Raw genomic sequence first — 18,410 nt, forward strand, 5'->3', positions numbered from 1 at the left:
TGACAACTAAATTATTCATCAGCCAAACTAAACTAAAAACCAGCCTACCAATGCTTACGTGTCCACTCACCAACTAACCGAATAACCTTCAAAAGCAACCTACCAAGTAAAATAGAGCTCACCTACCTCCCAACCAATACCTACTTAACAATTACTCATCTACCACTTCCAATTGACATATCTACCAACTCACCTACCAATTTACCAATCAACCTTTGTACCATTGTCTACTTAACAACTTACCACAAAACAAAACTACCTACCAATTAAACTACAGATCTATCAACCAACTTACAACCAACCTTCACAAAAATACCTACTTACCAATTTACCCGATTACCTTTCTTATCAACCAGACTACCAACCTATCTGCCAGTCACCTACCAACCAAAACACCTGTCTATCACCACCCCGTTACCATTTAAACGAATAACCAATAAAGCAAACCACCAAGCAAATTACCAGTCTATCAAACCACCTTATCTAAAATTACCTGCTCAAGAACTAGCCTACCAATGTCAACTAATTAACAGAATAACTTAAAGCAAAGCAACCTAAACTACAGTTTAACCAGCCTATAACAAACCTATCTACCAATAAACACTTACCGATTAACCTTCTGAACAAGCTATCTCAAACCAATCTATCGTCAACAAAGTTTCCTATTAATGTACGGACTCACCAACTAACCTACAGTATCTCCCAGTTTACCAATACCTACTTATCGAATCAATTAAACAAATAACCTATAATCAACCGACCAAGTAAACTACTGACCTATCTAGCAACCCAGATACCGAACAATAACTACAACTTAACAATTAACCTGATAACCTTGGAAACAACCTACCAACTAAACTACAGCTCAGTTGATCCAGCTACCAATTTAAAGAAAACATTTTCAAGCCCAATCTACTGATTTGATGCCCTACCAACTATTCTACCTACCAGCCTTATTCTTTTTCTTTTAAAAAAAAAGTACTTTTTAAAATTTATTTTTATTTTATTTTATTTTTTTTTTAAAGAAAACAACACAGTGTGTTTATTGCAGTTTCCCTAGATGTTAATTTGTCTTTCCGGATCTTTGTGGATCTTGTGATCATCACTGCTTGTTTTTAAGCTTTAATTGTAATCTGTGAACTTTTGATGAGGGAACAGCCCAATTACAGGAGACCTCATACACAACATTTTATTGTGTGGCCAATGAAGTAGAGTTAGACATGAAGAGACGCTATGAAGTTTCAATTTTCCCCTCACCTCAAACCCCAAACTTTTGAGCACAGGATGTCTTTTGAAAAGTAGTCTAATTAGGAAAAATTAACCCGCTCATTTGATGTTGCAAAATACCAATAGAGTAAATCATTATTCCACTGAAAGCATATTTGCAAACTTCCTCTTGAGCCATAATGGCCGCCTCAGGAAAACCATGTGATTGCACGCAGCCAATCATTGAACAAAGGTATTGATGAAGAGGTTGCAATTACAGTACGGGTATACTGTTTAAGATTGCATGATTGGATTATTAATTTAAGTTGTAATTAAAAACATTTTGATGAAATGACGGTAGGCAATATTTTAAAGTTTACTGAAAACCTAAACATAAAGATTACATGTTGTGTACTTAACAAAACCACATAACGTAACTTAAAAAAAAAAATCCATTGGCTTGATGCTAGTTCTGAATGCAAAATGCCATGACTGGCTAGCAAAATTAGCATAATTAACAACTGGCTTACAAACCTTATTTATTTTTTAACACAAACAGTGGCCACACATATAACCTAATAAAGTCATCAATATTCACAGTAATATATTCTTTATCCTCAACAATGCGGCCGAAAATCTTCCTCGTTTCATCACATTGTGTGTTGTGAATAATAATGCCCTCTAGTGGCCAAAATACACACGCATTAGAAAATGTCCATTGATTTCTTGCATGATTTGTAAAATGATTACTTTATTACATCTTATTTATTCTTGAATTAATATCGTGCAGTGCATTTTTATTTTTTATTTTTTTTTACCTTGGTAAAATACTATATAGTAGTAAATATTGTGAGGAATTTGTCCTTCATGAAACCTTAATTATGCTGGAGGCATTTTAAATTTTGAACATTCTTACCCATCATCCAAATGAAAAATGAGTCAATGATATGGGCCCCAGGACCACCCTTCAAGCCCCCCCCCCCCCCCCCTTTTCCTCCTGCCCCGCCCTGAATCATGTGACTACCTCTCGGATGGTTCACCCATCTCCGCTTTGCTCGCAATGATGTAATGCTCATCCCGAGACAAAAACAGTTTTGATATTACATCATCGCTTCTGAACCTGAGTGCACATGCGCAGACACACACACACACACACACTCCCACACACACGCATGTGGGATAATTAAGCAGCTCAGCCTCCATTGTTGACACTCAGCAGCCTTTCACAACTTGTGAATGTGGTGCTAATTTGCCTTTTTTAATCATTTAGCACACGCTTTCCATCCCGAATAAGCGTCTCAGGATAGTCCACAGTTGAATGTTATTTTATTTATTTATTTTTTGCATCAGGCTGCAGGAAAGAAGCAATTACGGAGCGTCTTCATCTCCATCCTCCGTATCACACATCTGGCTTCCTGTGGAACACGCTCAATAATGAATGTTGTGCTTTTTCTCGGGCGCTGGGGTGGGAAATCACGGGAGGTTGCCAGTCTTGTCGGCGGGGCCCGTTGTTGTCACAAGGAAAGCCTGTGTTTTCATAACAGCCGACGAGTCCTTGCACGCCCCCCCACCCTAAAAAAAAAAGCCCGTTTATGACACACGTCAATCATCTTTGATAATTACATATTAGGCGGCGTGTAATTACAGGATAAATGCCCTCCTTCCACTGACACGGCGAGATCAATATCAACTCCTTTTATTAGGTTTTTATCTGACAATGTAATACATGGATAGTTTTTGACTGACGGAGCGTTTATGGTTGTACGAGGAAATGAAGACACATGTTCGCAGGGTGCTGTGATAAAAATGCATTTGTACTTGGCAAACGTTTGCAAACAAGATTATCATATGATCGCTTCAAGTTTATTGTCGTGATGCTTTTCACAAGCAGCGAGAGTCGGCATGGCCGGTACAGTATTATTAGTTGCTGTCACTGGCAATTAGGGATTCCCTCAATGACAGGCTGCTGTATTTTATAGGGCAAAAGTGCTGATATTGATGTCAGGGTAATGCCGAGTTCCCACCCCTCAGGGTAAATAGCATTTGAAGTAATGGGCCATGTTAAATGTTTTGTTTTGTTGTTTTTATAGCATGTAAAAAAAAACAACAACAATAAAAAACGCTTTGTTCTTAATTTATATTTTCTATTGTCAGGATGGAGTGATTTTATTTGTCTAATATTACACAAAGTAATCAGTACTTGTTGGTGTGTGATTACTCAAGAAAGGAGAGAATTCTGATTCTGATACTGGTTTCGGTCTGGAAAAAGGTGGTGTCAAGAACCCTTAATAAATATATTTTGTCTTTTTTTTTAAAGATACCATTAAATATTTTTTTTATCAAAATGTTAAATGAATTATCCATCCATCCATTTTCTTTGACCACTTATACTCGCTAGGGTCACAGGCTTGCTTGTGCCTATCCCAACAGACTTGGGGCAGTAGGCGGGGGACAAACAACCTTTCACGCACCCAATCACACTTAAGGACAATTTAGTAAGTCCAATACACCTGCCAGGCATGTTTATTGAGTGTGGGAGTGTCCGGAGAGAACCCACGCAGGCTCGGGGAGAACATGCAAACTCCACATAGGACAGCTGGAGTGAGGTGGATTTGTTTGTAAAAATAAATGGATGTGATACTATACTATTTTATGTGTGCATATATTATGAAGGTAATTTCCCCTTTTGTGAAAAATATTGCTTGCAAGACTGCTGCTTTAGTAAATGATGCTTTCAAAGTCGCAGGAAATCCTAACACCCCCCCCCCACTTAAGCCTGTCTCGTTAAATACTTTTGCCCCATTCAGATCTCCTCCCTTCTCCTTTTCGTCTCTCTCGTGTGTGGAAGCGAACGTCGGGCCGGTATCTTTCAATCGAGGGCTGCGCTGCGCTTGCAATCACAGCGTCATTGTTCGCCACATGTTGTGGAAAGCGCCTTTGACAGAGCGCCGTGATGAATCACCTGCGCCGAGGCTTGTGGGAAAAGAAGGCCTTCAGATCCCATCGAACCTCCTCCTTCTTCTTCTTCACTGGAAAAAACAACAACATTCAATTCATTTGCGCTTCTCTTTCATGTCATCCTGCACACACACACGCACTTGTTTTAAAAAGTCTTTTTTTTTCCCTATTGTGGCAAAGCAAATACATGGCGGGTTTAGCTCATAAAAGGAAAACGCTTTTACTCGCTTAAGGTGCTGACGGCCCGGGCGCACTCTTGTGTTGGTGGCTTAGAAAAGCAAAACAAAACAAAACAAAACAAAACAAAAAAACGAGCCGCCAAATTAAGTGGCGGCGGATTCCGGTTCTCTTCCAACCATTGGAAAAACCAATCCCCAAATTCCTCCGCCCTCCGAGTTCTCCTCACCTTTTTTTTGTTCCGAAACGCTTTCAAGTCGCTCGGTTTCTCCAGCCGTCTTACTTTGGGATTCCTTATATCAACTCGAAAGAGGCAAATATAAACTTGCAAGCGTGTTAGCGTGTGAGCACACGATCGCCGCTGAGGTGTTTTGTTCCGAAGCTGCGACACTCCCTTTGGGCGGGCGAGGTTCGAGGCCCGTTCAACGCCGCCTGGAAAACACATGCAATCTTCATGCATTGGTGTAGACAAATTCATATTCGAGACCCCACCCGATAACTGTACCCTTAGCTGCGTTACGTTAGCATTTAGGTAAACAGGCTAATAGCAGCCTAGCATATTTCATGGCTAATACAAGCAGACAGAAGCTTAGGGATTTTTGTCAAATCCAACCAGAATGTCGACGGCCACCTAAAATGTTTAAATCGTAAACATCTCGTACGATGAGATTTCACAAGACTAACGCTTGTGTCATTATGCTCCAAATTATGGAAATTCCTTTTTTTCATGATATCATAAAAGAAACAATGGGAAAAACACTATTATAATTATAATACAATAGAATCAGCTTCACAAGAGAAAAACAAAATGTACTATTTTCAAGTTTAATGGTAAAATATTGGCGTATCAAACAAAGTTGATATTTTTTCTATTATTTTGTATTACAAATGTTGCCCAAATCTCATCTCGCCTTGTTCTTGCGCGCTTGCTCTCATGAGACATGTCGTCTGGTGGGATTTGTGTCTCGTCCTATCCCTATTAAATTAGCCGCAAGTTGAAAAAAAAGCTAAAGGGACGTTATGGACACGGACACTGATGTACCTGTCAGCTGTGCAGCCATCACTCAGCCCAGTGCTCTAAATGCAGACATAACAAGCTGTCTAACACACACAGACGCACAAACACACACACAAAAGCGCACACAGATTAACCCAAAGCAAACAGTGACAACTTCAATGTCAAAGCGCCTACATTTATTTTTGATCGCGTCCTGTAACACAACAGTAAGCCTAACTCATTACTTGCCATTTTCCCACTGCCAAATTGTGAGCCTAACATTTGTAGCCATTTTGCAACTGATACTATGCCAAATAGTGAGCCTGACGTATATGTTGCCATTTTCCCAATGGTGACTTGCCAAGTAATGAGCCTAATTTGTTATTAGCGATTTTCCCTATGATGACTTGCCAAATAGTGAGCCATGTTCATTTGTAGTCATTGCGCAACAGGTGTAACATGTCAAATAGTGAGCTTAACTAATTTGTAGCTCTTTACTCACTGGTCACCTGTCAAATAGTGAACCTAACTCACTTGTAGCCATTATCCCACTGATGAGTGACTTGTCAAATAGTGAGCCTAACCCATCCGTCCATCCATCGTCTCTAGCTGCTTATCCTCAGCTGGTTTGCTGGTGCCTATCTCAACTGTCTACAGGCAGTTGGTAGAGGACACCCTGAACTGGTTTTCAGCCAATTGCAGGGCACACAGCGACGAATAATTATTCACGCACCCAATCACAGCTAAGGAATTTAGAATGTCCAATACCCCGGCTATGCATGATTTTGGAATGTGGGAGGAAGCCGGAGTTCCCAGAGAGAACCCTAGTGGGCACAGGGAGAACATGCAAACTCCACACAGGATGACCGGAGTCAGCTGGAATTGAACTCCGAGGCGGACGTGCTAACCATTCTCGCACCATGCCGCCCGAGCCTAACTCGTTTTCACACCGGTTATCGACTTGCCAAATAGTGAGCCCAAGCCATTGGTTAGTTTCACAGACTGTATTGCCAAATAGTGAACTGAGAGCGTGTGTGGCTATTTTCCCAACATTAATTCATCATGCCATCAGTTCATCAAAAGGGCTCACTCGGTTTAATTAATCATGAGATTACAATGTGACGTAAAAATGAAATGTAATTATTGACAGTTTATAAAGCCCTTTTATAACCATTTGCGGCTCTCGTATTGAAGGTGGTTAAATAGTGCAGGTGTGTCCAATGAAAAGGCCGCTGAGCATAGATCTTCCTTTGGTTTTCTATTGAATGCATCTTTTCCCTTTTTTTGCAGCCTGCAATCACTTGAATGCAGGGGGGCATGTTTCAACATTTCAACAAGGGGCGCCGCTATTTAGTCCGACGTCCGATTACTTTTTAAGGAATTCTTTTCCCAGCCGCCCTGAATGAAGGCGCTGTGTACAATTAAGGCACTTTTTTTTGGGACGCGGACAAACCCCGCGCTGTCTGCAGAGCGGGGAGGCCTGACACCTGGGCAAACACGCGTCTGTCATCGGCCGCGGAAGCCGCCGAGCAACCTGCTCGTTTCTTTCTCTGCGTTTTTTTTTTTTTGTCAGAGCACAAAAGAAAATGCCTGAAATTAATTTAGCACTCAGCATTCATCTTGCGGCGAAGGGCTTAAGGCCTCATTCGGAGCTTGCGAAACAAGCAGAAAAGGGGGCTTCACGGAAGAATTCGCAGCCAAGCGCGGTTAAGACGTGACATGTCGAGCGAAGTATGCGCATCCTGTTAATTCAGACGCGGCGCTAATACCTGGGATCTCGGGCGAGGAGACTCCCTCCCTGTGATCTTTTCGCCGACTCAATGCCGGGCCGGATAATCGTCCCAAACACACCGAAGGCTTTGCAAGAAACCAAAATAACCAAAATGCTAACGTTATCCTGCTAATTGCTAGGCCAGTACGCTATTTGTGGCGCTAGCTTGTAAGTTTTGCCACCTTTCACTACACAGAATAATATTGCTATGTACTCATCAGTCAATATTCAATGCTAATCGCATGCTAATCCTGAACACTGAGGGGCTAGCTTAAACGTTTTGGTACTTTTCACTACACAGAATCATATTTACGTTTTCATCAGTCAATATTCAATGCTAATGTCATGCTAGGCCTGTACACTAATTGTGGTGCTAGCTTAAAAGTGTGCTACTTTTCACTAAAGAGAATCATATTCCTATGTACTCATCAGTCACTATTCAATGCTAATGTCATGCTATGCCAGTACACTCTTTTTGGGGCTAGCTTAAAAGTGTGGTACTTTTTACTAAACAGAATCATATTGCTATGTACTCATCAGTCAACATTCAATGCTAATGTCATGCTAGGCCTGAACACTTTTTGTGGGGCTAGTTTAAAAGTGTGCTACTTTTCACTAAACAGAATCATATTGCTATGTACTCATCAGTCAACATTCAATGCTAATGTCTTGCTAGGCCTGAACACTTTAGCTTAAAAGTTTTGCTACTTTTTAATACATAAAATCATATTTCTATGCACTCATCAACATTCAATGCTAATGTCATGTTAGGCTTGTACACTATTTGTGGCGCTAGCTTAAAGGTTTTGCTACTTTTCGCTAATTTATAATGCTATGTACTCATCAGTCACCATTCAAGCAAAGCTGCACATGTGGCAGCGCAGGTACAGGTGGCAAAAAAAGAAAGCACAGTGACCTTCGTGCCATCGCCATGGTTACAGCACGCAATCAGCTATCATACAAAGACGCTCACAAATTCAGACAGTGGCAGACCTTGAGGCAGTTTTCTTGTTTTCTGTCAAAAGAAGACGACCAAAAAATGTTGAGATGCATGCTTTTGGCTGGACAGCCTTATATCAAAATATTAGCGATATATTTGTTAAAATAACATGTTTTGGGCTAGAAGAAAATTGCTAGGAGATGCAAGCTACAGTAGCTACTGAAAACATTAACATTATTAGCATTTGATCAAATGCATGAGAAGCAATGTTTTTCCTCATATCTTTTATTGCAATATTTTTTTAGGAGTGTTCTTGGTGGTAGACCAAAAAACAAAAAAAAAAACAAAAACACTTTTCACACTTCTACATTCATATGCTAATTCATTAGCGTTTTGCTATAGAGCTAGACATTGAAAAGCATGTAGTCAAATATCTTTTATCTTTGTCCCAACTCCCTAAATATATGTGGAAATTTGTTTTCAATAATGTTATCCTTATGTGTAAAACAATGACAAAACTTGTTTTGGGTTTAAAAAAATGTGTATTGAGATGGAAGCTAGCTACTAAAAACATTAGCATGATCAACATATGATAAAAAGCATTAAAAGCAATGTTTTTTCTCATGTCTTTTGTCCCATATTTTTTGAAGTACAGTATGTTGTTGGTGGTTGACAAAAAAAAAAATCATTTTTCACACTTCTACATTAATATGCTAATAATGCTAACATGTTACCCAAAAGCTAGCCAATGAAAAGCATTTAGTCAAATTCGTTTTTTCTGGGCACACCCATTTTTTTTTTTTTTTGCAGCGTTTTTGATAAGATTATTCAACAAAGAAATAAAAAGCATTAGCATCATTAGCATACGAAAATCGCAGCATGAGAAGCAATCCTTTGCCATTTCTTGGCTCCCGAAAACGGCAATAGGAAGCTTAGCTGGGATTCACACCATTGTCCAGGAGGTAATTGACTAATTAAGAATTCTGTCCTTCAATGCGCCACGTCCGGGACCCCTTGAGCCACCGGGGCAGATTAAGGCCGAACCCCCCCCCCCCCCCGCGGCCGATCGCCGGCTAATACCGCCCGCTTGTATGGAGCCCATGTCGAGTCGGCCCCGTTGAATGGTGGCTTACGGCGGCTAAAGAGCTGGAGAGGAGGGAATCCCCCAGGGATTACTCTTCACCTTCTCCCTCAAGTGGGAAATCAAAACAGTCTGGAGCGTCTGGGGATCATCCCCAAACACATTCCACAACATCTCAACTTTTGGGCAATATTTGACGCTCCCACTGACACTCGGGCTTTTTTTTTTTTTTTGTGGACGCTTCCAACAAGGGCCACTCGGAGAGGATTAGTGTAAGTAAGTCGCGGCCATAATGAAATCATGGGATGAGGAGCTCTTGGGAGGATTTTGATACAAAAGAGATCCAAATTACTTTCGCCTTTTGTCTTTCATGCAATTCGTTGCTCTCGAATGGTGAGAACGGTAAGAAAACGATGAAAATAATACCGTGACACCTCTGGGGTTTTCAATAAAATGGCATGTGGTTTTTTTTGGTTTGTTTTTTTCACTCCAAACAAAAACATTTGTCTGAGTGTTAAAGCGTTTTTGACTTTGCAATTCAATCCAATTTAATGCAATCATTTTTTGTGTAAGGTACATGCATAAAAGACTCCATTTAAAATTGTTTGTGATGTGCTTTGACAAAATGAAGACAAAATGAAGACTGAGATATTGATTTCTAGTTCCGCACCCTTTAGAGTAGTGGTTATAAATAAATATTTGTCCACAGAAAATCTCCTCTTTGGGGATTGTAGTAGAGAACAACAAACAAAAAACAAAAACAAACAAAAAAATCAAAACGACAGGTGACGAGAGGTGGCACGAGACAAGTTGGGTGAGACCATTCTAGCATGGGGCATAATCGGGGTTTTATGAACTAATATTGTCCTAAAACATTTAATTCATTCAATTATCATAATTCTAAAATGGAAATTTTCATCCAAAATCATTAAAAAATCATCTCTGCAACATAAATCTGGTTTTGTGAAAACACATCACATTTAGATTTTAACCTTAAAAATGCATATATTCAAATATCGGAATCGAAAGTTGGTTTGATTATTTATTATTATAATATTGAATTCTGCATACTCTTCAAAGTATGTTAAAATACTTTTTTTAAGTTAGTTTAAAGTTATATTATTCCTTTGTTTGTTTGTTTTACATCCAGAAACAATGAGCCGGGGTCGAAAGCTAATTTCTTTTTTTTTTATTTTTATTTTTACTCATTTACAATTTTTTGTCTTCGCTCCCATTTAGAGGAAAATTTTTCGAATGTAATATTCAGATTATTTATTATTTTTCCAAACAGTGTATTTCATAAAAAATTGTGTGAAAAATTTAGACCACTTCATTTTCTTGTTCCCCTGTAAAATATACATTTTTGCCACATTTTTTGTCCCGTCCTATTGGTCCAGAAAATGAAGTAAAAACATGATTTTATTAGTTTCTATTTATTCTTTTTTCATTTGCTAACCTTTCATTTTAAAATGAATAAAAGAACAGTTTAAAAATCCAATGACGCGACCAAGGGGGGTTTTACACCCCCCCTCCTCCCTTCCTACCTCTCTCCCTTTTTACTCAGTGCGCTTTACTCAGCAGCGGAACACATTGTCGTGGCATTAATCTGCATCCTCTCTTTGGGATTACACACACTTACGTGCCCACACACACACACACACACACATTTTTAGTGTCACATCATGTCTTAATTACTACACCACAGGCTTGCACTGCAAGTTTCTCGCTTTTATTTTCATGGGTTTCAACTTCCTGTTTTTCACTTCCTGTTTGATGACTAACTTGGCTGACCAATCAAAGCTAGATATTTTTTCCCAGGCTCGAGCAAAAATGCTAAATTAGTAAAGGCGCTTGTAAGGGTTTTGCCAGAATGCCTCTCCGTCAGGAAGTACAGTTTCAGGAAGTTGGCGACGCATTCCACAGGTCGGCCCGACCGCCAACTCCGAGGAATGTTTTCAAGCCCGGAGTTTAATATTTAACGCGGCGCGCAGAGTCGGCGCCCTTATCAGCGCCATAACAAAGCATTTATGGTGGTCCCGTGATTGATGCGTGTTGTTGCTGTTTCCACTACACTCTGTTACAATGGAATATGTATGACCTGCAAAAAGCGCCGCTCACCTGCTGCCGTTTACAATAATAACTCCTCATCAGTGACCTTAAGGCAAAGAACAAAGGATCAATGTTGTAGCTGTTATTGAGCAAAAAAAAACAAAAACAAAAAAAAAACACATTGTGCCAAATCACAATACTGAAGAAAATATGCTAATATAATAGATAAAAAGAAATGGATTGACTTCCTGTTGGCTTACATATAACTTCGGCGGTGCACTGTCTTATAAAACTAGAGATTGAAGCAGAAATCATTTATAAGTGAATCGAATTATTTTGATGTCAACATTGATTATGAATCAGAGACCCAATAACTGGAATTGAATTGTAACTCAATGAAAGATTCCCACACTTTTTACATGTATATATGGGTATATCTGTGTATATCTGGATACACAATATGACAATGTATGTGTATGTATATACATATATACAATAAATACAGTATGTGTATGGGTATGTATGTATACATACACATGTATATTTTATACATATGTATATATGTATGTACAGTATGTCAGTGCATATTTGTGTATATATGTAAGCATACACATGTATATTATGTTTATGTGTATATACAGTATGTGTATATATGTATATTTCTTATGCATGTATATATGCATTTGTACATACAGTATATATAAAAACACATACAAATATACATTTGTGTATGTAAATGTGTACATATATGCCCACACACACATAGCCATTATTTATATGTATATAAATGTATTATATTGTATTAAATGTATTATATGTATTTATATGTATTTATGCATTATGCATAAATTATACAGTCAGTTCAGTCAAATTATCAGTGAATTTTTGCAAAAAAAGTTTTGATTCCAGAGAAAATATGTTGACTTTCCTGAGCTCAACCTATTTTTTTAAGCTAATTAGGTGACTTTTTTTTATTTCAAGTGAATATATATATATATATATATATATATATATATATATATATATATATATATATATATATATATATATATATATATATATATATATATTTTTTTTTTTTCAATCAAATGATCCTCCATGTTATCCATTATGATAACATCCCGGACCCCCACCCTCCCTTCAAGCTGAAGATGATTTTGCCCCCCAAAAAAATTTCATTAGCAAAGCGACAAAAGCGGATGCTCTAAGTCAGAATAAATGAGGCGAGAGCTTGCAAACACAAGCCCGCCTGGTCGCTGATTGTGTGACAAAGATGAAAAAGAGGCCTTTTCAAGACGCCCCCCCCCCCCCCCCCCCCATCCCTCCAATCCTAATGTTTGCGCTCCGTGTTGCCCCGGGTGCGTGTGAAATGCTTGGCGCTGACAAAGTAGAGCGCGGCCGGTGCCCATGCGCCATTGTCCTGCCGGGCCGCTAAAGGGCTCTCTTCACGGCTCCGGCAAACACGCTCTCCAAACTCTTGGCATATCTCTGAAGATCCTCCTTTTGTGCGTCAAAACACATGAGTCTCTCAAGGAGAAACAAGGCAGGGCCGCTGAAAAGGCTTAAGTATCTCACGGACCCCCCAACACACACCTCGCCACCTCCTTGCCACATGGTAATTGGGCCCCGAGACACTTTTCTCCGCCGCCGGCCTAATTCAGTGAGTAAATTGCAACATGGGAAAAACGTGAATGGGCGCAGAGGAGCCCAGCGCCGCTCTTTGTGCGACGCCCACAAAAGGGAAATGTTCTGTTAATCGGCATTGTGAGCCGCCATCAAAAATCATGTCCCGCCGCCAGCTGGATGCTAGGAATTTTGAGAATGGATTAGCGAATGAAAAAGTTTTTATTGCATCTTTTCAAGATAAAAGCTGTCATCTATTTGAGGAAATCTAAGATGACGGGCAGGCACATGCATGGACCAAGGTTACCATAGTTCAGGAGAGCCCATACAGAAAAATAGAAACACATAATGTTTTTTTTTTTTCTCTCAACTAATGAAACACTGTAAAAATCAATCAGGCAAACAAGTATACGATGTTTTTATCGGTGGTTCTCAAAGTGGGGAAATAATTTGGGTGTTTTGGAACTGATTTAGTTACATTTTTTTAAGGGTTACAGATTTGTGCCTTGTTTGGCGTAGTTTTTGTTTTTTGGCGCCGCCTCTGGCCGCTGTTGATATTGCATCTTGTGGTGGGGATCAGTTACTGTCGCTGCGCATGGGTTGTTCTTTCTCTTTGTGAGATCTGGCCCACAGGTGTCTGTAAGTTGTGTTTTCCTCATTGGAATGTTGTCATTTAGGCTAAAATGCCCAAAATTAGTTTGGTCCAGCTTGTGTCTGTCGATAACATGCGGGCTAATTTTAGTTTTTATCGTTAGCATGTTATATTTGTATGTGTTTAGCTCATTAGCATTTTCGTTTTGCTTTGTTTCGCATTGATAATCAATCGATCGTAGTTTGGACACCTCTGCTAGTTCATGATTTTTTTTTTTTAATTTAAATCAAGACAAATCTGAGGAAATTACCCTATAATGATTAAACACCAAAAAAAAAAAAAAAAAAGCAGTCATCTGTTGTTAAATTCAAAATTAAATCCTGATGTAGGAAGCAGTCAACATGCAAACAGAAACTCAAAATAATCTGTGGAAGGGGCGGGGCTCTCCCTGTACCTGGAAATGGGTTTGAGTGTGAAAAGAAAAAAAAAAAAGTATAGCTGTGGGCGATAGTAAGTGATCATTTTCCAAATTACAAGGCTCGTCTTATTTTGCAATGAGATGCCGTCCCTCCTGCAGACAGACGACTCTATCATTACAATCAGTTCTATGGAAAACATTTTCAAATTTTGCTATAAAGCTTAATATTTCAATTAAAACGCAAGTATGGCAATATATCATTAGAATCATTTCTCATATTCTCTCTTCCTTGTCACATGTCCACCTGTTGCTAGGCAGAGTATTTAGAAAGTTGGTGAACGTGTGCTAAGATAAACATTGCGCTAACTCACTACTAGCCATTTAACTTTTCTTTAATACCTGCAAGTTGCTTCTAATTTCACTTAATGAACAAATGTTAGCAAAGCAAGTTTTTATAGCATGCTAACTGGCTAGTTAGCCACCCCACAATGCCAGTTGAAAGTTGTTAATGTCACAAAACACATAAATTGCAAACTTTATCAAATGTTAGTAAAGTAAGGTTCTAAATCTTGCTAACTAGTTATTTAGCCAACTTAATTAGTACCTAGGATTGAATGTCCTTGTCAAAGGGCCATGTTAAAATTTAATTTTAGTATATGCTGCGGGCCTGTAAAATGTGGATGGCGGGTGAAAAATTGCCCCTGAGCAGTAGTTTGGACATCTCTGTTCTAAAGCATGCTAATGAGCAAGTTTGCCACCAAGCATCTTTTTCTCAGTTGAAAGTCACAATAGTGACTTGCATTGCAACTTTTAATGATCAAGCGTTAGCAAAGCAACTTTCTATAGTGTGCAAACTAGCTAGTTAGCAATGAACATTTCTTTCTCTGAAACAAAGTTACACAAAAGTATCTTCTTTTGCCACTTTTCCTGAACAAATGTTCCCAAAACAAAGTTCTAAAGCTTGTTAGCCACCTAGCATCTCTTTCTCAATTGAAAGTTGCTTATATCACAATAGTTACTTGTCTAGCAACTTTAAATGATCAAATGTTAGCAAAGCAGGGCTCTTAGGTATGCTAACTAGATAGTTAGCTACCTATATGTTTCTTAGTTGAAAGTTGCTTGTATAACAATGGTTACTCGTGTAGCAACTTTAAATGATTGTAACTTTGAATGCTCGAGTGTTAGCAAAGCAACTTTCTTTAGTGTGCAAACTAGCTAGTTAGCAATGAACATTTCTTTCTCTGAAACAAAGTTGCTTCTATCACAAAAGTATCTTCTATTGCCACTTTTCCTGAACAAATGTTCCCAAAGCAAAATTCTAAAGCTTGTTATCCACCTAGCATCTCTTTCTCAATTGAAAGTTGTCACAATAGCTACTTGTCTAGCAACTTTAAATGATCAAATGTTAGCAAAGCAGGGCTCTTAGGTATGCTAACTAGATACTTAGCTACCTATATCATTCTTAGTTGAAAGTTGTTTATATCATAATAGTGACTTTTATTGCAAATTTTAATTATTAAATGTCAGGACAGCAAGGTGCGAATTTACCAGTTAGCTACCTAGCGTTGCTTTCCTGCGTTGCCCCAATGGCCGCCATAATCTCCTTGGAATTTCCTCGGCATGTTTGCCTTACAGAGGGGACCGGCAGAGGCGGACAGTGAAGTTGAAAGGTCAACGAGTCCAGTTTGCCCAAGCCCATCTGTTGGCGCCCCCTTTCCGTTTACGTAGCCCCCCCTTCCTACCACTTTTGTCTTTGTCTTCTCGACGCGCAGCCTTCATAGAAATACTCAGCCTTTCATTTTATTTGATGACAAGAATTTTTCAACTATTTTCATCCGTAATCAAAGCGTCCCGCAAATAAACGCGAAAGAACGTCATCCGTTGCGCTAAAAATAGACAGCACACACGCAGGCAAATGCACACACACTCGGGCTAAACCGTTTCAAAGTACGTCAAAGACAGATGCTCTTATTCACACCGTCTATGATTACGCCGTTTAATAACACCGTGAGAGACAAGATGGCTGGCGCTCCAGCTTCCACTGATGATCAGCCATTTGATATCATGATACTGTACTTAAGGGGGATTTTTCTTTTTCTTTTTTTTTTTTTGCCTTAACATGTAAAAACAATTACAGTCCTGGCTATGTGTTTAAGTTAATCTTCATGAAAGACCACATTAAAAGCAGAGATTTTCATATTTAGCTTCAAAGTGGTAACATGGAAGACAAAACAAGGCTGGGAGAGTAAATAAATTTTTACATGCAAATTTACATTTAAATGTCACTTAAGATGTTTAATTAGCAATAGCAGTTTGGACTGATTACCTCCTTTTCTCATGCGTAAAGAATGCGCAACTACTGTAAATAATTGAAGTAATAATGGGAAGCGTGGACAGCACGTGCAGGGACGGGCCCTCATGTCATAAATCTTCCGTAGTGTGAGGAAAGCCCTGAACGCATCTTGATCGAGCGCTGACAGCTTTATAGCAAAATGATTGTTGTTGCATTCGCGCATCAATAGCTAAGCGGCAAAGGCGTGATCGTTTAATGCGGCATCTTACCGTGACGACAACCTCCAGGGAAGTTATCACATTTCCCACATTTTATTTCTGATAATCTGATATATTCAGAGATGTTTTTAAAAATAAAAGTCAGAAATCACGATAGAGTGAGCCAGCTGTAAGTATAACCGTAAATTCTATTTACTTTCATTTTATTTATTTATGTAAATCAGGGACAGTACAACAATTCAGTAAATATGCCAAATTAGCTATGGCTCGCTATATTAGCGTCTTTGTTGCTAGTGTTGGCTGCGGCTGCGGTTGCAGCTGGATGCTTTGCATTTATGTGGTAAGCTAAACTTGAACTGCTTCTCTCCACTTTTTTATATTACACTGACAATTAAGTGGACTGGCATCTCATGGAACTTGCCCTCCTACCCACAATAGGAGCCTATCAGGATTAGGCTAAAAACATTGACAGCCAATCAGTGTTCACTTCAGGATTTAGTTGACGTTAGTTTTCCAAAAAGTCCAATACATGAAAAAAGACCTAATCAGCATACAGAAAGTACAGAATTAGGGATAAAAAAAAAATAGATTGACGTGATAAAAAATGCTTTAATCCTGTCTGTAATTAACTCATTCAGTCCCAAAGACATAAATAGAAGTTATTTTTAAATCGACAGTCAATTCCTGCTACTTGTATATATGCATATATTTTTTCCAAAATGTTTAAACTAATTAATAGCTTTAATAAATGATTGTTTTTTTCCATTATTATTATTTTATTTTTTTACTTAACATAATTGATTATCTTAGTCCTTTAGTACCTGATGTAATTGTTAATTTAGTACTTAAGTACCTAAAGTAATTGATTATATTAGTACTTAACTATCCAAAGATGCCTACTGCCCACTGCCCATTTAAAAGAATATTCCTAAAACATAAGTACCTGGAATTGAATTTCTGCTCTCCTAACAACAACAACAAAAAACGTAAAAACACGTCTTTGGGATTGAATGAGTTCGTTATTTTGATACCCCTAATGCAGACCAGCTAAGGCAATAAGTTGTGTTCCACAGTGTGTTATCTCAATAATGTCATTAATATATGATGCAATTTACCTTTTTTAAAGGAGCCTTTTGCTGGTGTGAACAGTGTAAAAGCACAAGTGGAAAAACACAGCAAACAATAGCAACTTGTTTGAGGGCAATGATTAAGTCTCAAGCACATTTGTTTGGCCAAAGCGGCTTAAAAGTGAGGAGCGGGCTTAAGAAATGCCAAAAGTGTGACTGAACAAACATCATCATGTGTTCCCAAGTGGATGTTCAAAAAAAATTTAATTAACTCGTTCGATCCCAAAGACGTATTTTTACGTTTTTTTTTTAGAGTCCAGACATTCAATTCCAGGTTTTTTCTTTTTCCTATTTAAGAACTAAATTCAGAAGTTCTATAGTAATGTATTATATTAGATACTTTTGTGCCAAAATAATTTATGTACAAAAAATATTAAAGTAATTGATTCATTTAGGTACTACAGTGCTAATTGATCAATTTCGTTAGGTACTCAAGTAAGAGAGTGATCACTAGATAGATATAAAATACTGAAGTTATTTAATTATTAGGAGTACTGAAGTAACTGATTACTTTAGGAACCAGAATACTAAATTGATCAATTGTTAGGTAATGAAGTACTAAAGTAATGGCTTACTTTAAATTTAGAGTACTAAAATAATCAGTTTAGATAAAATATACTAAAGTAAATTATTACTTTGTGTAATTAGGCACTAAAGTAATCATTACCTTAGTGCCTAAGGTAGTCAACTAAATGAGTATTTACTTACTTAAGTAAGGTAGGGTAATTGATTACTCTAATGTATGGAGTGATAACTAGTGTTTAATCACCTATAGTTAGTGATTACCTTAGTCTTTAATTCATTCAGTTACTTAGTTACTTTGGGCAAGTAAGGACTAGAGTAATAGTTAGATAAGTACTAATGTAATTTAGGCACTAAAGTAATTGATTACTTTGGTACTAGAGTTTTAAATTGATCAACTACTTTACACAAAAGTTAATAAAGTAATTGATTGCTCTA

At 38.2% G+C, this 18,410-nt stretch overlaps 1 long non-coding RNA gene across 1 annotated transcript; it reads right to left on the reverse strand.

Annotated features, from left to right (window-relative positions):
• Positions 1-2,592: 2,592 nt before the first annotated feature.
• Positions 2,593-4,749, reverse strand: LOC148407851 (uncharacterized). Its single transcript, XR_015868694.1, has 3 exons — positions 4,571-4,749; positions 4,169-4,235; positions 2,593-2,778 (listed from the first exon to the last, which is right to left on the reverse strand). It is a non-coding gene; the product is annotated as an uncharacterized LOC148407851 (long non-coding RNA).
• Between the last annotated feature and the right edge of the window lie 13,661 nt (positions 4,750-18,410).

The sequence above is a fragment of the Hippichthys cyanospilos genome, chromosome 19 (assembly GCF_059441005.1).
Source record: "Hippichthys cyanospilos isolate Australia breed blue-spotted pipefish chromosome 19, RoL_Hcya_1.0, whole genome shotgun sequence".
Lineage (NCBI taxonomy): Eukaryota > Metazoa > Chordata > Actinopteri > Syngnathiformes > Syngnathidae > Hippichthys > Hippichthys cyanospilos.